The sequence below is a fragment of the Crinia signifera genome, chromosome 5 (genome assembly GCF_055691185.1).
Source record: "Crinia signifera chromosome 5, ASM5569118v1, whole genome shotgun sequence".
In the NCBI taxonomy this organism is placed as follows: domain Eukaryota; kingdom Metazoa; phylum Chordata; class Amphibia; order Anura; family Myobatrachidae; genus Crinia; species Crinia signifera.
Window position 1 is genome coordinate 313199970 of NC_139221.1, and position 25190 is coordinate 313225159.

At 45.6% G+C, this 25190-nt stretch overlaps 2 long non-coding RNA genes across 3 annotated transcripts in view; one reads left to right on the forward strand and one right to left on the reverse strand.

Annotated features, from left to right (window-relative positions):
* Positions 1-4603, reverse strand: part of LOC146079766 (uncharacterized) — a 98383-nt gene extending 93780 nt beyond the window's left edge. For both annotated transcript variants that reach the window (XR_014474741.1, XR_014474740.1), the window contains exon 1: positions 4429-4603. This is a non-coding gene — a long non-coding RNA (uncharacterized LOC146079766). The remainder of the gene's footprint in view (positions 1-4428) is intronic.
* LOC146079767 (uncharacterized) overlaps positions 1-25190 on the forward strand; it is a 124656-nt gene that overhangs the window by 93542 nt on the left and 5924 nt on the right. The window lies entirely within an intron of this gene.

Sequence of the window (25190 nt, forward strand, 5' to 3'; positions counted from 1 at the left end):
AATGGGCGTGCTAGGGCGGCCTCTCCCACGTCTGAGCCAAGGGAAGCAGATGTATCTGCTGGTCTCTCTGCCTCTCTACTGTTTCAGCTTCTCCGCTGGGGAAACATGCTGGAGAGGAGCCCAGGGGGCGCCACAAACTTTTTGGCAGGGGGGAGCAAAATATATAGTTACGCCACTGCATCCATCACAGCTATAAGAGGCCCTTTAGGACACAGAACTTCCCACTCTCAGCAGTCACGTTCATTCAGTGACATCATCAGACCTCACCAAAAGTAGACAGCAACACAGACTCTGTTGCTTGCCAATGACCAGATACACGGACATGACAGAATAAGGGCCAGATTCTCTAAGCTTCAAAAGTGATAAAATGGAGAGTGATAAAGGGCCAGCCAATCAGCTCCTGACTGACATTTTTCAAACACAGCCTGTGACATGTCAGGTAGGAGCTGATTGGCTGTCTGTTTATCACTCTCCATTTTATCACTTTTGAAACTTAGAGAATCTGGCCCTAAACAACTACATTGCACTAATACAGTGGTATCCAACCCTAATTGAGCGTGAGCTACTCGAGACAAAAAAAAAAACATTATGCCAAACACCACAATGCCTATGATACTGATACTATAGTATGCTGCAGACTGTAATGCCCCTGACACATTATGCCTCACATTGCAATGCCCCTCACACCTAATGCATACCTCCCAACTTTGACTGCGTAGAAAGGTACAGAAAGGTATAGAATTTTGAGGGCATAATTTTTGTTGGTGTGAGGGCATGGCCAGTGCTGTGTGAACTGCTGTCTGTGCCCCCAGCGCCTCTGCCTGCCTGGCGGCCACAGCAGCGGGGCTGTGGACGTCGGCAGGTGGGTGGCCGGACATACAGGCGGTGGGCGGGCAACAGTGGTTGAGCCACCCGTTTTGCTCAGGCGAGCTACTGATACCTCACGAGCGACGGGTTGACGACCACTACACTAATACATAGTAGTAAATATCATATCACACAGTATAAAAGCACAATTGCCCGTGGTAATCAGTTACTTATGTTAATACAAACAAAAAACATAATGAAAGCATGAATCAAAAAAACTGAAAGATAAGCAATAAATGATTAAAATATTAAATCAATAACATCGAACAGACATTAGTTGTACTTCAAGATAGCGCCTTTAAGATAAAGGGCAATATTCAATGCCGCCGGCGAGGGATTTGTGCAGTGAGGATGGCTTTTTTTCTTAGAGGATCGCAGAACACAAGCCATCTTCGCCGTCTAACTCCCTCACCGGCTGCTTGCTGTATTCAATGTTCCAGGGAAATCCTCGCCGTCAGAGCACAGCGATGATTCCCCGGAATGGCGAGGTTCGCTGCAAATGCAGCAAGCCCACTGCATTTTGTAGCGAGCTCCGCCGTTTTGATGGCTTCACTCACTGTTTCCACCTCACTGAAAAGAACCAGCGAGGTGGGAACGGCGAGTGAAGGGCTGTTGGTTGAATACTGGGGGCAAGCCTGAGCCATGATGGTGAGCTATCAGCACTGCTCTTTGTCATAGTTCGCATTGAATACACTTCATAAGAACACTTGCTGTAAAGCACACATATAATCCTGACCCACGACACGGCCTCATTACCATGAAAACGCACAGCAACATGAAACATTGGGTGTTCGCATATGGTAATGGGGCTGCCTGGCACTCTCCGCCCTTCTCCACCCCCCGCTTGCTGTCCTGGATGTGTGCACCCAGCGAGCAGAATGTTCGTCGTGGGTGCACGCACCCTGACGCACACAATCAGTCCCAAGTGTGAACATGCGATGGACCAAATCAATCAAAAAAAGGTCCTTTATCAAAGGCATAATGTAAATATATATATAAAAAGATAGATTAGATAGATAGATCGATCGATCTAAAAATATATATATCTATATAAATATAGAATTGGTAGGGGCCGGCATTCAGATCCAGCCAATGTAATAGTTTTGGGGTGCCTTCCAGAATGGTTAATATAGAAGCATAGTGTTTTCCAATGAAAGAAAACAGGAGACGGCACTCTCCAAATAGAAATTAGTGTATTAAAACGTCAAAGCATTGTGCAAAAAAAGTCAGTGCATACAGTATGTCAACATTTTTGGAGCCGTAGCTCCTTCCTCAGGACGACTGATGGCATACTAGAACATAAGTCTATAAATTGTAAGCTTGCAGCAGGGCCCTCCTACCTCCAAGTCTGTCTGTTACCCAGTTTGTTTTGTCACTGTCTACTATTGTAACGCGCAACGGAATCTGCTGCGCTATATAAGACGCTGTAACGGAATCTGCTGCTCTATATAAGACGCTGTAACGGAATCTGCTGCACTATATAAGACACTGTAACAGAATCTGCTGTGCTATATAAGACACTGTAACGGAATCTGCTGCGCTATATACAGTAAGGCACTGTAACGGAATCTGCTGCGCTATATACAGTAAGGCACTGTAACGGAATCTGCTGCACTATATAAGACTCTGTAACGGAATCTGCTGTGCTATATAGGACACTGTAACGGAATCTGCTGTGCGATATAAGACACTGTAACGGAATCTGCTGCACTATATAAGACACTGTAACGGAATCCGCTGCGCTATATAAGACACTAACGGAATCCGCTGTGCTATATAAGACGCTGTAACGGAATCTGCTGCGCTATGTAAGACACTGTAACGGAATCTGCTGCACTATATAAGACACTGTAACAGAATCTGCTGCGCTATATAAGACACTGTAACGGAATCTGCCGCGCTATGTAAGAAGCTGTAACGGAATCTGCTGCGCTATATAAGTAACTAACGCTAATGGAATCTGCCGCGCTATATAAGACACTGTTACGGAATCTGCTGCGCTATATAAGACACTGTAACAGAATCTGCTGCGCTATATAAGACACTGTAACGGAATCTGCTGCACTATATAAGACACTGTAACAGAATCTGCTGCGCTATATAAGACACTGTAACGGAATCTGCTGTGCTATATAAGACACTGTAACGGAATCTGCTGCGCTATATAAGACACTGTAACGGAATCTGCCGCGCTATGTAAGAAGCTGTAACGGAATCTGCTGCGCTATATAAGTATCTAACGCTAATGGAATCTGCCGCGCTATATAAGACACTGTTACGGAATCTGCTGCGCTATATAAGACCCTGTAACAGAATCTGCTGCGCTATATAAGACACTGTAACGGAATCTGCTGCGCTATATAAGACACTGTAACAGAATCTGCTGCGCTATATAAGACACTGTAACGGAATCTGCTGCGCTATATAAGACACTGTAACGGAATCTGCTGCGCTATATAAGACACTGTAACGGATTCTGCTGCGCTATATAAGACACTGTAACGGAATCTGCTGCGCTATATAAGACACTGTAACGGAATCTGCTGCGCTATATAAGACACTGTAACGGAATCTGCTGCGCTATATAAGACACTGTAACGGAATCTGCTGCGCTATATAAGACACTGTAACGGAATCTGCTGCACTATATAAGACACTGTAACTGAATCTGCTGCGCTATATAAGACACTGTAACTGAATCTGCTGCGCTATATAAGACACTGGAAATAAACAATAAATAAATAAATAAATAAGTGAAGTGCAGAACAAAACCAACAGATAAATGAATAAACTACATTCAAATAGAAAAGCACACTTATGTGACTTGTGAAGGGAAACCGCTGGACGTCCGTCAGCTCATACGCGCACGTGACCGCTGACGTCAGTCAGTTGTCCGGGTAACCCGCTGGTGTCTGACCCAGTGTCCATACGGAAAGCAGTGAAGGACACTAGAGTGTGCAGAATGCTGTGAATGCAAAGTGCATAATTATGCACGTTAATCTTATATTGCACTTAATGTTACACCATGCACAGTACCATATAGTATTCCATAATGTGTGCACTTTGCATTCACAGCATTCTGCACAATCTAGTGTCCTTCGCTGTTTTCTGTATGGACACTGGGTCAGACAACAGCAGGTTACCCGGACAACTGACTGTCATCAGAGGTCACGTGCGCCTATGTGCTGATGAACGTCCAGCCCGGTGTTCAGCCGTCAGACCTGCTTAGGTGCTGCTGCCTGCTGCTATACATGCATACATATAGCCTGCATCTGTAGTTTGGAGTGCCGTACCACTGTCGTACATACATATATATGTATATACATATATATATATATATATATATATGTATATACATACATATATACATACATACATATATATACATTTATATATATACATACATATATATGTACATACACATGTATATACATACATACACATATATGTATATACATATATATATATTATATATAGATATATATATAAATATATATATATATATATATATACACTTCCCTGAGGCCAGAAATGATTATAATTTCGTCCAGTGCCATTTACCTGCTGCCCTCAGAGTCAGATGGAGACCTTTGTATGAGCTGGGCTGGCTCAACCTGGTGCTGCTGCCACCGCCCATGGGATCCGACTCCCCAGCGCAGCGCGCAAAACATCACTGCACGCTGCTGCTGCCAGCTGGGGTGGATCAAGTTTGCAGCCCAGCCATCGGACCGCGGGAGCGGCTGTGTGCGCTCGCGCATGCGCACCAGCCCTCCCGCGGCCATTTTAACTTCGGGAATAGAAGAGGCTGGGCGCGTCCATCTTTAGTTAGGGCACTGTGCCACTTACTTCAGCACGGAAGTGTCCGTGCGGCGGGCTGCGGCCGAGTTGGAGAGGGTGGGCGGCCGTTTTTACTGTAAAATGTGCCGGCCCACCGGGAAACAGCCCGGTTTCCCGCCAGGTCAATCCGCCCCTGGCGCATAGCATCTTGTGCTGAGATGGGGAGAGAGGCTGCAGCAGCAGCAGTAGTCTGTTCCCTGTCACTGCCTGAAGTGGAGCAGGTTGCAGTGGGATGTTGTGGGTGGAGGCAGCATGCCCTGGGCCCCCCCACAGAGCTCCTCCAACAGACTGGGGCAGTGGTGCCGAGAAAGGGGGAGGTTGTACTAATTACCCTAGCCCATAGTCTGATGCAGGGGCCCGGCAGCAGCTCTTCTCGCCCCAATTAGGACACACTTCTTGAAAATTACCTGGGCCCGGCCAGTCTCTCTACTGCTTGCACCAATCCCCCCCCACTGTAACCCCTTCCTGATTCCCCATCTGCGCTACTGGATGGGTGCACTAAGGAACAAAAGGGGTTCACAGACTTCCAATATTTGCATGGTCTCCTTATAATACTATTAATGCAAACCATTATGTTCCTAATTTTCCTACCTCAGTTCTCGCCTGGAAAATAATAATATTGTTAGCAAATAATCTCTAAGCAGCAATAGCATTTTCATCTGAGAAACCCTTTCAAGGATTTGCAACCCCTGCTGTGTCAGCATTTCATTGTAAAATAAGTTAATCTTGTTTTATGACACAAACAAGGTTGTATTGATTTTTTGATAACCTCTGAATATTTATAATACAAATTCTATGTAGCATTAATCATTTTTACTAAACAGCCTCATTTGTTGTTCTATGAGTCATTTATTAAAACATTAAGATATTTTAAATTATTTTGCAGATGATTTTAATTATTTATTAAACAACGGGTAAGTAATGCAACTTAATGTCTGGAACTGGGATGGAATGGTGCTGTAATATCAGCAGGTGTACTGGAGTAAGTTCTCCACAGTTGCCTATATATCTAGATCTATCTATCTATCTATCTATCTATCTATCTATCTATCTATCGACAGAACACATACCTGTATATATTTCAAAACTCAGCTATCGACAGCTTTCAATAAACTGATTTAAACTTGCAGGGGAGGAGAGGTGCCCCCTTGGGAGCAGGAGCCCCGCGGCAGATGACTTCACTGCCTACCAGTGTTCTGCCCCTGTACAGGTGTATATATTTTACAGACCAAGATATTATTATTATTTTTAACTTCCCAGAATCATTTCTATCAACCAAGATACAGTAAATCTTAATCAATATAATTTGATTCTTCCTAGCTTTGAACGTCACATCTGAGCCGTACCTACAGATATAGTAGCCCTCTTTCTTGCAGGGGCTGGCGATTCTATCACCAAAGAGCACCAACACATTAACAGGCAATACATTGACAAACACCTCGTGGTTTAATCTTCATGTTTACTTCAATTCAAAATCTTTAGTCCTTGCGATGAGGGGAAGAAAGACTTCTGTCTAGATCACTTTGAATTTAAGCATACAGTACATCGCCTAGTGTGTACATCCCATAGTGATGGTGATGGGTGTTCCTGCACGTCACCATCGCCTGACTAGGTCTTGACTGTTCTCTGGTTGCATCACATGTATGTCAGCGAGTCAGCATCACATGTGTGTCAGCGAGGAGGCCTGGACACATCTCCCTGAGTTGGCCACTCCCCCTCCCAGTACAGGGGGGGGCAGCAGATCTGTCGGTAGTCCTGACCATAGGCACTTATATGCACAACAAGGTCATAAGCACAAGAACAGTTTGTTGACATTTGTTTTATAACCAAAAAAACTCACCTGCTTTTAGATTTGTTAAAAAAACCCTGTATACAGTAGTGCAGCAGATACAGTATAATGGGGTAGGTGTACCGTGTTAAGCCTGGCAAAGTGATAAAGCGGTGATAAGTGGAAGCTGATAACCAGCCAATCAGCTTCTTACTGTCATTTTTCAAACACAGCTGATTGGATGGTGCGTTATCACCTGATCTTCCACTTTATCATCTCTTTATCACCACTTTATCACTTTACCAGGCTTAATACATCTGCCCCAAATTTATTATCATGTCCAAAATGAATAAAAGCACCAAACTGTTGGCGCCCCTGACTATATTATTTGCAAAGACTGAACAAGGACCCTGTATCATTGGAACCAGCATTCTTGGCTCACACGCCATTAAGAGATTTCGAGCCTTTTAATTCCCCTTATGCTGATCACTTCACCCTTCATTAAATTTTCTGGACCAAATAAATTAAGTCTGGGGTTTTTATTTTATTTTATAGTGCAACTTCGTTCATTATCATTATAGCAGGAGCAGATTATTAGCTCACTCTGGCACATTGGGTATTACTTTTCAATTCCTAGCCTAGAGTCAAGGCGGAATTGGAAATGTGAATGACTCCTACAAGAACAAAATCTTTCTAGTTTCAAATGAAATAAAATAATTAGAGCAAGTGATAGATGACAAACATTACACAACTTTAAGGGGAACGTAGGTGGTGTCTACATTGAGATACCCAAAGTTTCATAAAGTGTCCTCAAAGACCCCCCCCCCCTTGCCATTAAGGAATTTGGCATAGCAATGCTTGTAGACAGATGAATACAACAATGTTACTCAGGTACTGATAAAGTCACCTGTGTTCTGGCATAGACATCCCTAATCTATGACTAGTAGAGGACTTTGAGGACCAAGTTTGGAAACATTACGTTATACCCTTGGCCACTGTGGAGAGACTTAGGGACAGATGTTTGAAAGGGATTGATACGAAATCCCGGCGGTCGGAATCCCGGCGTTCAAAATCCCGAGGCCGGAATCCCGACAGACGAAATCCCGACCGTCTAAATCCCGACAGGGGGGGGGGGGGGCGTGGATCGCCCCCCCATACCCCCCCCCCCCCTTGCGGGCTCACCGCGCTCACCACGCAGCGGACCCGGTGCCTAGCTACGTTCGGCAAACTAATTTATTCTCCCTCTATGGGTGTCGTGGACACCCATAGAGGGAGAAAGTGTCGGAATTTCGGCGGTCGGGATTCCGGCATCGGGATTTTGATCGCCCAGATTCCGACTGCCGGGATTATATAACTGCATCCCGTTTGAAACCTTCTAAAAAGGAAAAGTGGACAGGCGGAGAAGATGCCTATAGCAAGCAACTAATAAGAATTTACATATCATTTTTGTAGCTTATTTATGTATTTATTTACTTTATTTATTTACTTATGACGGAGACGTGCGAGCGAGTGAGACGCCTCCCCGTCAGCCAGTCCGGCAGGCTGGCTGACAGGCACTACATCTGTACATTTTATTTGGACCAGACATTACACTGACAGGCACCTCGGCACACAGTGGCCCTGATGGATTGCCCAGCACACAGTGCTGGTACATCGCTGTGAAGAGCTGTGTGCTGAGCGATCTTGCTGAGTGATCCTGAGCGATCAACATTGCTCAGATCGCTCAGTAACATTTCCCCATGTGTAGGCCCCTTTAGTCTGTATCTTATCACCAAATACATTTTATTTGGACCAGACATTACACTACAAGTGTGCGGACAGTCAAAAACTCAACAGCTACAGTGCAACAGTCAATGTGTCAACAAGCAAAATGTTGACCTAATGTTGGTATTTAATCTTCGGTGGATCTTCGGCTGTGGATTGTCGAGCTCCCGGCTGCAGCTCAATGATCCATGCCCGTATCTCGCGGCCACGCCCCATCTTTGGCATTCGCCAGGCAGGACATTGTTTCCCGCCTGCCGATTCTTTGTCCTGCCAGCAGAGAACGGGACAGGGTCATGACTGTCGGGCCATCCTGACAGTTGTGACCCGGGATTGAATATGCCCCATAAGGGTAAATTTACTAAAGCTTCTAAAAGTTAAAATAGGCGATGTTACCCATAGCAACCAATCAGATTCTGTCTTACTTTCTAGGATGCAATAGAGAAATGATAGACAGAATCTGATTGATTGTTATGGGCAGCATTACCCTGCGTCTCTGGTGTGATAACTGTACTGTCTCTGCTATAAATTTAGTGTCTCTGCTTACGTGTTATCTACCTGGCTGCTGCAACGACCAGTGGTGCCGTTGATGGCTGCCTAGGCGCTGTGCAGCTCAGCGGGTATGTGCCCCCTGCATCTATATTCCCCAGGGTACTTCTAGCCTATACCTGTATGTGTTCGTATATCTGTCACTGTTTAACTGTACCAAACTGGCTGTTGCACAGCAATCCAAGTCAAATTCCTAGTATATTACACAGCGCTACTACTGTTGGCATCTGGCGTGGGCATTACATTGTCAGCATCTGGTGAAGGTGTTATGCAGCACTACTGTCAGCAACTGGTGTGGGCGTTACGCAGTGCCACTACTGCTACTATATTAATATGCTTAGCATAATGTCATATGGGAATGAAGGTGTGCAGCATATTGTGCAAGAGAAATAACGCTGTGTGCCATAATGTGTAATGTGCATTATGGTGTGCTGCATATTGTGAAAGGCGCATCACGATGTGTGGCATAATGTTTAATAGGCATTACTGTGAGGCATAATGTGTAATGGGCATTATGACGTGTGGCATAATGTGTAACAGGAATTATGATGTTATTGGTACTGTTATGTGGCCATGCCCCTTCCCCATGTAGCCACGCCCCTACATTTCTTCTGCGCACCTTCGGCGCGCACTCACCCTATTTTGACTGTGGTGGTAGAGAGTCACTTATTCCCTTTCTGGCACAGGGACACCAAAATAGTTACAGCGCTGGTACTGTATAATGTGAATAAGAATGTGCTACTGTGTGGCATCATTTGAAATGGGGTACTATGTAGAAACACTTCGCCCATCAGTCCCCTGCAAAAGGGTGTTAATGTTTCTTCTCTCTCCCCCCCCCCCCTCCTGCAGCATACATCTACCCCACCATATGCTATTCCTGTAATGTGTACCTCCGCAGATTGCACACCCTGCTAGCTCTGACCTATGCGGTGCACCAAGCTGGTTGCCATAGAGGGTATCTCTGCGGGCAGGATGTGGATCACGTGGATGTTTCTGTGCAGGGTTTATCATACTATTACACAAGTATTTGCTTTCCATTGTATGCATTGGGTCCTTCAATGGCTCGCCTCCTACAGTGTAACCTTTTTAGTGCACCCACCATGGCTGCCTCATCTGGTGCACTTGTGGATGGGATGAAAAATACATGGACCTGAGTATTCACTGAAATCACCCATTTTGGGTAATTTCTATCATGGGTAATCTATTCCACCCAGGGTAATCCTATGCAGAGCACCTAAAATGGCTGCCGAACCTGGTACCTTGTCAGGGTGGAGTACACAACCCATGGAAATTATTATCCAAAATGCTGCAACACTCCTGCATTATGCTTACTGTGTGCTCAAGGGTTTCATTTGTCTGTGCATTGTCTATTACTGTACTACCAACATCCTCTGTATTATGTGCATTGTTTTTAATGTCTGTAAAGCGCCCTGAGTCCTGTTGGAGAAAGTGCGCTATATAAATTAAACTTACTTACTTACTTACTTACTTACAGTACTTAATGGATGACGTTATATTTAGATAAATGTCTATATAAAATGTCCAACAACTTTTGACCTATATCTCTCCAATGACTCTCGGACAAAGCGTCTGGGATTTCTCTGACGACACCTTTTTTTCATCCACATAAACAATATTTCTCCTACTAGCATGAAACTATAAAATGTTTTTCACAAATATAATACAGCCATTTTTTAACATAAGATTTACATAACAAGCACTGAGACACCATTGTTACATAAATATAAGTTGCAATAAACAAAACAAAGAAAGCAAAAACAAGGGCACTCTGCTGACTTCAGCTGAACAGTCATACTCAAGGGCACTCTGCTTACTGAAAGTTTCCGCTCTGTCAAAACAAGGGCATTCTGCTGACTGAAAGTCCCGGCTCAGCTGGCGGCAGTGGTGTGGCGTGCAGGAACAGTGCAACTGGTGGAAATGGTGCAGCAAATATAACCAGGTCACCCTGTGCACAGCCACACAGCTGCGGGCAGGAGAAGCCAGGCAACATGTGAGCAACATACTAAAAGTGCTCTGCACTGGCCGGCATGAAAAAAATGGTACTTATTTCCTAGCACAGCACCCGTCTCATTGATTGTATGCCTTAAGTGTAAGGTACTTAAGGCATTCAATCAACACGATGGACCCGATTTTCTGTCAATCACCTGCTAATTTGCCGGTGAAAGAGAAAATTATAATGGGCCGCGATGCGACCAACGCGATCAACATGATTTTCCCATAGAGAATAATGTTAAATTATTTTTCAAGTCAAAATCGGGTTGATCGCGTCGGTTGCGGCCCATTATAATCAACGCGATTTTACATAGGGGACAATGGGAAATGGGCCAATATGGGCAATTTCTCATTGAGTATGGTTATAAAGTATGGTTAATGACCCCCCCATTGTTAATGCCACCCCACTATTGATGTCAATCTGAAGCGTGGCGAGCGCAGCGAGCCCGCGAGGGGCGGCGGTACGCGTCCTCCGACCTTTTCATACCCCACTATCCACGTCGGCTTGGAGTTGATATTATAAAGTGTGGCGAGTGCAGCGAGCCACCGAGCCCGAAGCGCGGTTTTGGGGCTTTTTACATTGAAATCAATGTAAAATCGGGTCTCAGGGACATCGCATGCGATTTAGTTGCCATGCGATGCGACCGACGCAATTTTTCCGACCCGATCTATACAATCAAAATCACGGGCGCCGTGCTAGGAAATAAGTACCAAAAAAATAATTAATTGCGCTTGCACTAATTAATTAAGAAATCCCGAGATTGGAATTCCAATCCCAGGAATTTAATCCTGACAAATTTAGTCCAAAATCCAAGGTTCTTGGGATTGGCCTCCCTAGGTAGATCCATTCAGCCCCACACTGAATCAGATTCTCGTAAGTGCCATATGTATTAAGAATCCATATATTGAATATATCAAGCTTCCTCTCTCTCTCTCTCTCTCTCTCTCTCTCTCTCTCTCTCTCTCTCTCTCTCTCTCTCTCTCTCTCTCTCTATACATATATCTATATATCTTTTCATGACAAATTAATTATTCAACGAACTATGTTGGATGCCAAATCCATTTTAAACTCATGTCCTCTACAAAGTCTAATCTTACAGAGTCCACTTCAATGCAACAGCTTAGTGCTCTGCTTCAATAGATAATGACATATAAGAGAAAATGTATTTGATTTGTCTGTCTTCTGTATTAGACATTAGGAAGGGATTCTGTAATATGGTTGCAGACCATTGAGCAGCATTAGAAGGGATAATAACTAAAGTTAGAGTGATGGTCTTCGGTCTTGGCCAGTGCACTTGATTACTCTTCTATCCTATTTTCCCTTATTTCCTCTCACTGCTGTCCAATAATCAATTTCACTGTGTTTTATCCCCCAGGGGATAATGCAAGCAAGGTGTTCTTGTTACTGACTTTCACATTCTGTAGTGCATGTAAATGCTTAAAAACTGAAACATAAATTACTTTTTGCTGCAATGTTACACACTCTTGCAAACGCATAATGATATGAAATAAAAGTATGTACACTTTATTCTGTTTAAAACGTCTTTTTGTTTTTATTCATAAATGCCAATTTATTTGTCAGTGTGCATGATTTTATTTTTCTATCTCAATGGAAACCATAATCCTAGAACCATAGGGTGCTTTAAAGCAGATTATGGTGCAAGAGTCTTTTAGTAATAATTATTATAATGTAGTGGTTGCCAAACTGCGGTGCGGCAGGACACATGCAGGGGTGCCACAGGACTAAATCAAATAATTGTTCATATATACATACTTGCCTAACCCAGGGCCGGCGCCACCACTAGGCAGCCTTAGGCATTTGCCTAGGGCGCCGGCCGCTGGAGGGCGGCAGTTTGGAGCTGGTCCCCCCCACCCCCATCACCCAGCAAGCAGTCCCATCCCCCCCCTGGAAAGTCACGGCACCGGACCGGACCCAGCAACCCCCCTCCCCTCCCTGGGGAGCGTTGCGGCGGCTAGCGCCGCATTGCATGGCAAGCGCCCCCCCCGGAACGTCACGGCGCCGCTCGCCGAATCACTGGACCCGGCAAGCCGCCCCCCCTCCCTGGGGAGTGTCACGGCGGCGGCCAGCATCGCACGGGTAAGTGATTGAGCACCGGGGCGCCCCCCCTCCCTGCCTGGGGCGCTCAGGTGCCAGCCCTGGCCTAACCTCCCATGGCCCTGGCCTAACCTCCCGTGTGGCCCTCCTGCCGCCCAAAAAGGTGGACAAGCCTCCCGCATCCTCATCTTCTGCTGGTCAATTATCATGGAGGGTATTTGGTTAAAACAACACAAATTATGTAATCATGCATCATTTTAGCCCCACCCCCTCCTCAGAGACCCACGAATCATTGCATTTCCTGTGACAGGGTGGGGCTTGATGACATCTGGCTCCACCCCCATCCACCAGAGTGCCAATGAGTGTCTCCTTTCTGGAATAATACCTAAGTATTGGTATACATATTGCATACCCTCCAACATGACCCATGCCATTAGGTACAAAATGATCGGTACTTCTGTAGTTTCACGGCGCCACCGCGCGCACAGTCTGTAACAGAAACTTGGCAGCCTGCCAGAGGCTCTGTTTCACTGTGCGCGTGCCGCTCTAGCTCTGTCTGACTGAGCTTGTGCCGCTCTAGCTGTACGTAAACAGCGTAGCGGCCGGCCAGCAGCAGCAGCGCTGCCCAGGCGCTGACAGGTCAATGTCACTGTGGCACTTGTAGTTCCACAGTGAAATAGGCAGCGCCTGGGCACCGCTGACAATGGGGGTATGTTAAAGTGGACACCCCGGCACAGCGATGCCGGGGCTTCTAAACTGTACGCGAGATTCAGACGCAACTGCGTCTGAATCTCGAGTCGCATAGATAGCCGCTAAGAAGCCGGAAAGCCTGGATTCAGACGTGGCCCTAGGGGAACACTATTGAAACCCACCCTCAGTGCCACTAGTGGACGACACAGCTGTGGACTGTGTAAATCCCACTATCCACGCCCACCCGAAGCGTGGCGAGCACAGCGAGCCCCGCGAGGGGTGGCGGTACGTGTCCTATGACCTTTTCCTACCCCCACTATCCACATTGGCGTGGAGTTGAGAATAGATTAGTGTGGCGAGCGCAGTGAGCCACTGAGCCCGAAGCGTGGCGAGCGCAGCGAGCCCCGCGAGGGGACGCGGATACCTTCACAGCTATCCGCGTCCCCTCGCGGGCTTCACAGGTGTCAGCGTCCGCTCGCCACGCTTCGGGCTCGGTGCGTGGCGAGCGGACGCTGACACCTGTGAAGCCCGCGAGGGGACGCGGATAGCTGTGAAGGTATCCGCGTCCCCTCGCCACGCTTCGGGCTCGGTGGCTCGCTGCGCTCGCCACACTAATCTATTCTCAACTCCACGCCGACGTGGATAGTGGGGGTATGAAAAGGTCGTAGGACGCGTACCGCCGCCCCTCGCGGGGCTCGCTGCGCTCGCCACGCTTCGGGTGGGTGTGGATAGTGAGGCTGATTCAGGAACACATTCACACCTGCACACTCACACACCTTAGACAGTAAAGACAACATTTTCGGCTGACTGACTACGCAAACTGCATAGCTCTCTGACTGACTACGTAACGCTGTCCGCGCACGTCTAATCCGAAGTGCCGGGAGTGTGAATTGAGACGCTAAAAGCGTCTCAAACCGCAATATAAGTTAGCGTCTACATTCGGAACACCCCCTGTGGTAGCGGTGTGCCGGGGTGTGCGATTTATAAGCCCCGTTTAGCCCTGTTTGTCTCCTTTTTACACTTCATTACATTTCAACTAGAGTGGCACGCGCGCAGCGCTATGCTACACTTTAGCTAGAGCGGCACGCGAGCCTCTGGCAGGCTGCCAAGTTTCTGTTACTTCCGGCGCCGTGAAACTACAGAAGTACCAAATGATCTGTTCCTGGACTTCCCTGCCACTGGCAGTTACAGAGGTTGGACTCAAGCACAGACCAAAATTCAAAGAGGGGGGTCACATCAACTGCCAGTGACTCCAGGACATTGATGTTTTGGGTGGCAGTAGGTGTGGCTCCCCTTTTTGAATATTGGACTGTGCTGCAGCCTCTGCAACTGCCACTGGCAGGGAAGTCCAGAAAAAGAGCATTTTGTACCTAAAGGAATGAGCTATGTTGGAGGGTATGATATTGTGTAAAGTATATAGGTGATCCTTAGGAACGATAAGTTCACTCCAGGTTAGCTGCTTGTTTCCATGGCTCCCGAAGCTGTGTTTGCCGAAGCCTCACACCCGGTGTCCTCTGTTCTCATATTTGATTGGTTCATACACAACCAGTGCCTCTATTTTAAACTAATAAAAAGTAATTTTAAATTTTTTTAGTTTTCTAATTATAGCTATATATTTGTATATTACTGAAATATATTGTCCTTCTACCTTCTGTTGATCTTTCTTTTTATACATATACTTATAAATTTAATGAATTGCATCTACAGGTATTGACACCTTACTAATTACCTATTGGTATATAAGCCGCATTGTGGACAGACACACTTATACCTTTGGTAAAGCTGTACCCCAGACAGCGAAACGCGCCAGTGGCTATTGAACCAGACTTTAACCCTTCATTTACTATTTGCAATGTACCCGGATTAGCCTGCCATTTCATCCTATTGGTTTCATTTTAACATCCTAACCAAAAAGCCCACATGTTATATGGTCAGAGTTTACCACCAATACCCACTCCCATCTGGATTACAAAAATACCCATTCCTGCTTGGAGTACAATTGTGCCCAGCCAGACACGGGACCGCATAAATTTAGCATGACTGCTGCAATGCTATCCGACTGGATTACAAGCCTCTTGCGGTATAGGGTAACTATCCATTCTTTGTGGGCTTATGCTTAAAAAAAAAACAGAATTGTGCCCTGCTGATTGCCTCGTTTCCTTCCCCTCATCCTCTGGTGGCCCAATAGGAATGGAACATTCATTGCAATACCTTAAACCCTCTATAGACTGAGTCATTTACTACCCCCGTTATTTGTTTTCATTTTTTATCCATATTCTACTGTTATTGATTTTATTTGAGTGTTATGTCATTAGGGGCCTTATTCTGGTCGATGCGTAATTTTCCAAATTCTTTCGGATGGCGTTTTTTTGCCGTCTGCGCATGCGTGGGCAACGTACGGTCTCCGTACTTGTTCTCACTAATACCATACAGAAAAGTGCACTGCATTCACTCGGGAAATATGGGCATAATATGGGCGTCATTCGGAAGTACACAGTGGCGTAGTTTCAAAGTGGGCTAAACTGGGCGTAAACATGGGCGTACACGAGGGAGTGCACTAATTCTGGTAGGCGTGCATTCGGACTGAACACCGACTGCAAACGAACCAAAAGGCAGAAAATATGCGGTCTCCATAAGCAAGTATTGCTTTGCGGACACCACTCGGTCATGCGCTAGGCATTCGGAACGCCCAATTAGTACACCCGCACCTGAAGCAATGTCAGCTGAACACAATACAATTCACTCCTCTACTCATTACTCATTAATTACACTCTTGTCATTGCTTCAATTGAAACCATTGCAGCTTAAATGTACCATTACAAAACACACAAATCTATGCTGAAAGCACGGCTGCATTTTTTACACACATTTACACTGCAAGCAATGGACAGAACTTGCTATCACTAATATAAATATCCATGTCACTTTTACATTCACCAATAACAGCACACATTTGGGGATCAAATTAAAAATGTATTACAGTTAGGGAAAACATAAAATTTTATTTATTTATTATGCCTAATTGCATAAGTGTGTCATGTGACCGATTTATGAGTTCAGATAATAGTCGTGAGTTTTGCGGAAATACACCACATCGGTGCGTACGGGCAGGTTCCCGTCCATTCTGATGCTGTAAGACCGTGCAGACGCTGTAAGACCGTGCAGAATATGTGTCCACCGCACACGCAAGGTTTGGATGTCGTCCGTAAACACGCCCTCATCTTAAAGTGTGAGTCTGTCCGAATGTGGAGGACCGGTGGGCGTTTCTTCGTACGATGTCCGCACAGCGTGGCGTGCGGTCCGCTCCGAAATAATTCGGAAATTTACGCACCAACCAGAATAACCTCCTATATGTTTAATTTAAAGCATGTAATAAATTAATTTTTTACATCTTCTCATCAAACCAAGCAACACTTTCTTTTGCTTCTAATCACTCCAGGTCTTGTGCAGTAAAGAGGTTTTATTGTTTGTTACAGCTAAATATCCTTTGGTAATGCTCCTGTTGTAATTTCAATCGGTTCTCCCTTTGACTTTATTGGTGGACAATGATCATGAAATGGTTGAACCCATTACACCCATTACATCTACTGCATGTGGACCACTAATTCATCTTTTTCTATCAGGCTTGGCTTCTTCTTAGTCTTCATGATGCTTCATTTAGAAGCACTGTCTTTAATCAGAAGATCTTGGTCTTCTTGGTTTAGTGGTTTTAGCACACCATGGAACATGACTGGTGTCTTTTTTCAAACTTTTACTTTTATGGGTATTGTGTCCCAGAATGTGTGAGATGTGACCGGTTAACTGACCATCTGAGCTAGTGCTAAGCACCTTCTCCAATATGTCTCACCACTTTTACTTGAATGGTTCAAATTATACCCAGATAGAGCCGAGCTCCTTATAGGTCTTCAAATCAATTGTACTTAGGGCTGTTGTTGACTTGTCCTGAAGAAAGTCAGTTTATGCCATTGATGTGATTTTAGTGACGAATAAGGCTACTTTTTTACAAAAGACTTCTAGAGATGTTTGGCTTTGCTTGCAAGCTTGTACCAACAGCAATTGTCATTAGTTTTCTCAGAGTAGATTAAGACATACTACTAAGTAAACACTTGAAATTATGCTGATAGCTGCAGAAAATGGTGAGGAGACACACTACCTGCCCGTCAGGAATCGCAGTGTGCATCTGCATCTGCGTCTCTTACCTGCACGCTGGTGCACCTTGCGGTGTAGATCTGCGGGTGGCACTATCCTCGGGTGTAGTCTATGGCGGGATGTCTCCTTCAGTCCACTTGGGCCTAGTCGGCATCCCATCCTGCTTCCACGCCGATTCCCCATTGCATGGGCGCCTCTATGACACCTTGGTAAGATGACAGTTTTGCTCCAATGTGCTAGCGGGTAACCCTGACCTCTAACCTGTGCACTCGGTCACATGCTCAAGGTGTGCACAGGTACTTCCTAGGTTAATTGATGCTGCAACTGGCAGTCAATCACAGATAGGCAGAGGAGATATAAGTCAGGCACCCAGCACTATCAAATCGCCTTGAACAACTTGTCTGTTCCCTGTGATACTCTCCAGAGTCAGTGTCCAAGGCTTCCAGGCTCCCAGGCTATATCTCCCAGTGATACCTGTGCGCCTGTGCTGCTGCTAGCAAACCTCCTTGATATCTTCCATCTGCCAGACTCTCTGCTGCTTACCATCATCAGCTCCTGTGTGGTAGTCTGTGAGTTCCAGGTCCTCGCTAGCAGGGATCACCATTGGCTCCTAAGCCACATCACCATTGGCTCCTAAGCTGCATCATCTTCAGCTCCTAAGCCGCATCATCATCGGCTCCCAGGCAGCATCACTATCGGCTCCCAGGCTGCATCACCATCGGCTCCCAGGCTGCATCAATATAGGCTCCCAGGCTGCATCACCATCGGCTCCCAGGCTGCATCAATATAGCCACATCTCAAGTGTTCACAGGCTTCCAGGATGAATACCCACATCGGTTCCCAGACTGACACCAGTACACTGATATCCATTTCCATCGGTTCCCTAACCGTTATTCCTCATCATCACATATCTTTCTTTTCAAGTCATCCAGTATACCTCCTCCTGAATATTCCCAGGATTCTAGCTAATTGGCAGCAGTACACAGAGGACCAGGGCAGGGGACCGCGACCTGCTTGTCAGGCGCAGTGAAGACCAAAACCCCTTGCAGGGTTCCCTGGTGAAGACCACCGGTACTGTGTCCCTGTTCCTGGTTATAGCGTTGTGTTGGGTTTTTTTTGCCATTTATGTGAAAGATTAACATTTCAGTGATATTTTTATTTTCTTTTTGCAGAAATTGTTTTTATATATGACCAAGACTTTATTTTACCTTTTTCTTCTCAATTTATTTTTTAGCAAATTCTACTGATCAATGTAGGGGAGGTGTTACTGTATTTGCTGATTTAGAGTTGGTGCAGGCCTAGATAATCAAATGCCAACAAGAGGATTAGCTACAGTAAGTGCTGCTGGTACTTGTGTACTATCACGGCTCCCATCTCATCCCATCTCATTGCATACCATAATGGCCCCCACATACAGCACGATATTCAGGCATTTTCTGAGCGATTCTAACAAATCGCTCAGAAAATGCCTGAAGATGCATGTAAATCGCTGTGTATATAGCCCACACAGCGATTTACATGCGCGCACCCGCCGTTCTGAATCTGTCCAAGATTCAGAACGGACGGGCTGTACAATACAGAGCAGTCGCTCAGAAAGCTCCTGCTCATCTCCCGCATGTGTGGCTGCGGGCAGATGAGCAGGGCCGAGCGACTGCGGACGCCGCAGACCCGCCGCACCCCGCGCCGCAGAACCCGCCGCCGCCACCCCTGACCCCCCTCCCCCACCAGCTGTAGCACCCATCGCCACCCCCACCTCAACTTTCCTCTCGGTGGCAGCGGGGCGGCAGCGCGGCGGACATGTAAAAAATTTTTTTAAAAAAATTTAAATTTCAAAATGGCCGCGGCCAGCCAATCACGACTCGCCGCGTCATTGCCCCGCCCCCTAGAGCTGGCTATATTAGCCAGCTCGAGACAGGGTCGGGGCAGTCAGTCCGACGGCGGAGGAGGAGTGAAGAGCTCCTGAAGTCCTGGGAGGCGCGGCCAATGCAAAAGAGCTTAAAAGGCCGCCGCCCCCAGGTGAAGAACACAGATGAAGAGGCAGAAGCCCTGGGAGGCGGCGGCCATGCAAAAGAGCTTAGGGGGCCGCTGCCCCCAGGTGAAGACCAGATGCAGTTTAATAAAATACTAAAAACTCTGTGTTTGTGTTTTTATTAAATAAAACATTTAAAAGCAGTGTTTGTTGTTTTATTTTAATATTTCCTTTACATTGGGGCTATAGGTACCGGCGGGCCTTTAATGCCCCACATGCTGGTACCTGTGGTTCTCCCAAGTGCCAGCATGTGGGGCAGGCTTGCTGGGACCTGTAGTCCTACTGTAAAAGACAATGTTACTGTTAAATAAGCTATCAACCCTGCACCCACCGCCCAGGGGTGCAGGGGATAGCCCCGGGCTGCAGCCCAGGCCTGGGGTGCCCTGGAGAGGGGGGACCCCCTTATTTGGGGGGTCCCCACCTCCCCAAAAACTCCCGGCCTGGGCTGACTAGTTAGGGTGGGTAATGCTTTGGCCACGGGACACCATCAAGCGTGTCCCCTGGCTATGGCATTACACCCCCTGCTAGTTGAGCCTGGTGCTGGTCTCCAAAATATGGGGGACCCCTATTCATTTTGTCCCCCGTATTTTGGAAACCAGGGCCAGCTCAAGAGCCTGGTGCTGGTCCCCAAAATCCGGGGGACCCCACGCACTTTGTCCTCTGGATTTTGGGAACCAGGACCACTCAAAAAGCCCGGGGCTGGTCATGCCTGGGGGGGGGGGGGGACCCCATGCCATTTTTTTTTACAAAATTATTGTCTGTATGACAGAGGATGAGACGCTGGACCCCGGACTTGGTAAGTATTTTTTTGTCAGCTCCCACTGTACCACCAACGTTTAATAGTTTAACCACTAGCCACCATGATTTAATTTTTTTTTGGGGGGGGGGGGGTAGCATATTAGGGGAGGTGAAAGAATACTTATTAAAGAAGACATTAGTTATGTGCTAGATGTGTTCAGTAATAATAACATGTTTGTGATGAAGTGCAGTGTTTTTACTTCACTTTCTGTGACAGATTTGAAATCTCCCGTGCTGAATCTCCCATTATGAATCTCTGACACAAATCTCTCTGTATGTGGCTCATTGTCTGAAATGAGTCACAAGAGTGAAATCTCTTGTGCTGAATCTCCCGTTATGTATCTCTGGCACACATAGTGTGCTTATACAATTTAAAGTCTCATCTCATCTCATCGTATGCCATTGTATGCCATATACAATGGTATACAATTTTAAATTGTATAAGATCCCATAAGATGGAAATCGTGGGAGCCGTGATAATACACAAGTACCGTGCTGCTTTTTAGCAGGTATTTTGATTTGTCCCTATTTATAACTACTATTATTATTATTATTATTTATAAGGAGCCATAAGTGTTTTGCAGCGCCGTACAAAGGAACAGCACAGGGAGACAAAACATTACAGTAAGCAAATAACAAAAATAGAGAACAGGTAAAAAGAGCACCACAATTCAATACACATTACAGCTTAAATGTAAGTAGTGAGGACGTGATCAACGCACTACTAGGGGCTGGTGGCCAAAAATGGAGATGAGTATGTGGACAAAGATGGTCATTGAGTGTTTGAGTATGGGCGAGCTCTAACTGATATGTAAAGAGAAGAGGTTCTTTGACAACAGGAGGGAAGTGGGCCCTATGTATATATATATATTAATTTTTGTTTTTTATCGCTGGTCTGGTTACTATTCAGCTTTTCTGCTAACCTGTCTTTTTTCTGTTTGTTTGCTGCCCGTAGACTGTGATTGTAGGGCATTTATGTTGCCTTTTTTGCGATCGTAAATGGTTTGGCTCATTATACGTTTTGCTATTTTTCCTCAGTATTATTTTTGTCTGGGTCAAATTTATGGCATCGATATTGCATTAGGATGGAGGGACTTAAACAAACTGGCGACTTCGGCTGATGAACGGAAAATTAAATTCAATTTAGATGAATCTAAGGTCATGCACTTCAGAAACCCGTGCAATTCATGTAAACTACAGTACATGGGGTACAGTTAGATCAATCTCTAGGGGAGAAAGACTCAGGGGTAAAAATAGACAATAAATTACCTGTAGTTCTCACTGTCAAGTAGCAGCAGCAAAAGCAGACAGAATTCTTTCCTGCATAAAAAGAGTTATAGAGGCTAGGGCAGGGTTGACTACCCTCCCGGAATGGCCGGGAGGCTCCCGAAAATTGGGTCCCCCTCCCGGCCCCCCGTAAAGGTGGGCAACCCTCCCGGATACTGGCGGCACCCCCTGAATCTCCCTTACTGCACCGGGGGGGGGGGGGGGGGCTAAAGATGCAAATCTACATTAGGCCCCGCCCTCCGAAGTGCTGCTGACAGTCTCCTCCTTTAAAAGTAGGCAACCCTGGGCTAGGGATGACACAGTGAAATGACCCCCATATAAAGCATTAGTAAGGCCCCACTTGGAATTCAGTGACCAGTTAACAGCACCACACCTTAAAAAAAGATATTATGGAACTGGTGGGAGTCCAGAGAAGGTCAACCAAATTGATTAAGGGTTTAGAGACGTTAGACTATGAAAAACAGTTAGCCACGCTAGGAATGATTACGTTGGGAAAAAAGGCGCTTAAGAGAGTACATAATTAATATTCTATAAATATATCGGGGGCCAAGACAAAGAGCTGTCATCCTTAATGATATTGAGTGTGCACACTGAAAAATAGTACAAATGATATCGCCCAGAATGTCCAAAATGAGCGATATAGTTTGTAATATCGCTTAGTGAGCATGGCGCTTAAAGTAGTGTAAACACGGTGTGATGTACTTTGACCGAATCAGGATTGAATTGCACGGTACCATGTACACATTCGATTTAGACTATATAGTATATATCTGTACTGTATAGTCTTGCCTGCAGAGTCTATTTTTCAATTTAAGTACAAAGCGCTCATCGGGATTGAATCAAAATCAAATGCGTTCGATTTCCATTTGATTTCGATTCAATTTTGATTCGATTTTGTTTTTATAAGCAATATAGAATAGTAAAAAATGGACTACATTGAACCGTGTGTACGCCCGAAATAAAACAAAAAGAATAAAAAACATTATTCCGTAATCATTCCCATTCTCGTTCATGCTGTAACGTACAACACATTTGTTCTTCAGAAGAGTTTTATTTTGCCTAACTTTATGTACATACAAACATGTTTTTCGTTATTGACAGGACATGACCCCATACATTACTCTGCAGCTTTTTATCATGATTAAGATTTGTCTAAAAGCTTTTTATTTAGAGCTGTCAGGTTTAATAGATGGTAGTGCCAGTGATCAGCCGATCTGACACCCACTGTCTCTCCCTGGTAATTGCATTGCATCACAATGTCAACTTCAAACAGTTTTAATTAGCTTTTTTCTTTTCTAAGAACAAAGTTTGCAGCAGGGCTTTAGTCTAAGCAATAAGTTTTAATAATCTCTTCCATCAAATTATTTTTTATGCATTATCAACTTTTACGTTTTATGAGTAAAGATGGATTAGGCGAAGAGATGGATTAAACAGAGGCTTTATTAGAAAATAGGGTATATATTTCTTCTTTGAATCACACATAAATTGTCACATGAATTTCCGAGGTTCACGTTTAAATGAATAGAGGATTTAAATTACCTGCCCAAAATGTTACGGTCAATCAGACCAATACTACCCGCAACTATCATCGCCATCTGAATGTATGGACGTAATGGGCAGTTGCAGAAAGGGCGATTGTTGGTGGGCTTCGAGCTGGGGCAGATTGGATTGTGGGCATTTGCCTCCGCAGCTGTTTGTGAGGCATTAGATAATGCTGCCTGGTGCTATCCACCAATCAGAGTCCAGCATTCTCTAGCTGCCTCCCAGCCAGCAGCCAGACAGTGAATGGCTATCAACATGCTGATTGGCTGGAGCTATCTACCAATCAGAGTGCTGACAACTATTAACTGTATGGAAGCATGTGGAGAGATGGCATGGGACCACAGCAGGGGCATGTTATGATTTTTGGTTTTGTTTACATTTTTGTAGTGGACCCATCCCAAACCTGTATCCCACACAGACATCCTTTGCTGGTTCACAGAGCAGAGTTTCTGATGCTGAAAATACTCCTGTCTATATCCATTGTGACAACTGTAAAAGGGACAGGAGTGGGTGCTATCTGTGGGTGTACCAATTTCTGGGATGTTTCTGGGCTCCACTGGGGGAGCGGTAGGGATATTGGGCGATTATGGTAGTGAGTTGTTTGTTGGAGGTTTTGGGGTCTGTGTTCAGTCTCATTGGGAAGAGGAAGGGTATTATGGGAAATGTGGATGTGTGTGGTTTGTCACAGCAGCTTGAAGGGCCACTAGACTGCCAAGCATATTGAAAGCAACGGCTTCCACATTGGTGTAGTGATGTATTAATCCCGCCTACAGTATATTGGTGTTGGTTTCGCTTACATTTGATTTGGTGCTCCCACGTGAGGCCACTTTTAGTTCCCAATCCACTGCTGAATATCTACACTACCCTCACTAATGTCCCCTCACCCAAACTTACACTGATATAAACTAAAGAACCCTTACCAATACACTCCAACAATAACTGACACTCATACTACTCCTACAAATACCCTACTCCCACCTATACTGCCCTTATTAATGAACTGTAAACCTACCCTACTCCAACCTATGCTACCCTCACTAATAAACACTCACACCTACCCTACCTTTTCTACCCTCACTAATGCCCCCTGACACAAATGTACTAGATTCTTTTGCCATTCGCCAGCCGCCACTACCTGCCACCAGCCAACACTCGTGCGCCCTATTCCATTGGAGCCCTCCGCCACCCTCCACCAGCTCCCCGCTGCTCCCCTGATGCTGCCCGCAGGCCACCGCAGCCCCCACTAACCCTGCCCGTCTCCCTGAAGCAGAGATTGTCATTGAATCCGCTCCCCGCCACCATGCTGACGGGGTCGCGCAAGGCTGGCTGGGAGGCGCTCCATCTGTATATTACCCTCACTAACGCCCCCTGACACAAACTTACTCCCATATATACTACCTTCACTAATGCCCCATTCACACCTACACTACCCCTGTTGGCCTCACTAATCCCGTCTTCACAGCAAATCTACTCACCATATTTAAGGATCAGGAAATGATTAGAATTGTAAAAGGAATCAATAGTGCAGTTAGTGAGCGCTTAGTTTGCTGCGATAGAAAAACATAACAATCATAGAAAAATGAAAACATTGCTTACGCTATAATTAAGGACCATTTTCTGAAACTGAAGCACACAGAAAACATGTCATATTCTGAGCTCGTGGAGAACGACCATTTGTAGACAATGCAGTTAATTAGGATTTATATGGTGTACACGCATACATGCATCTGCTGATTAAGTCATGGTAAAGGAACAGAAACGCAAACTGGAAAATAAACTACAATCTCACATGCAAATGAAGAAACAAAACGTCTGTTCCTGTCCAGCTTTTAAGCATCGGACTT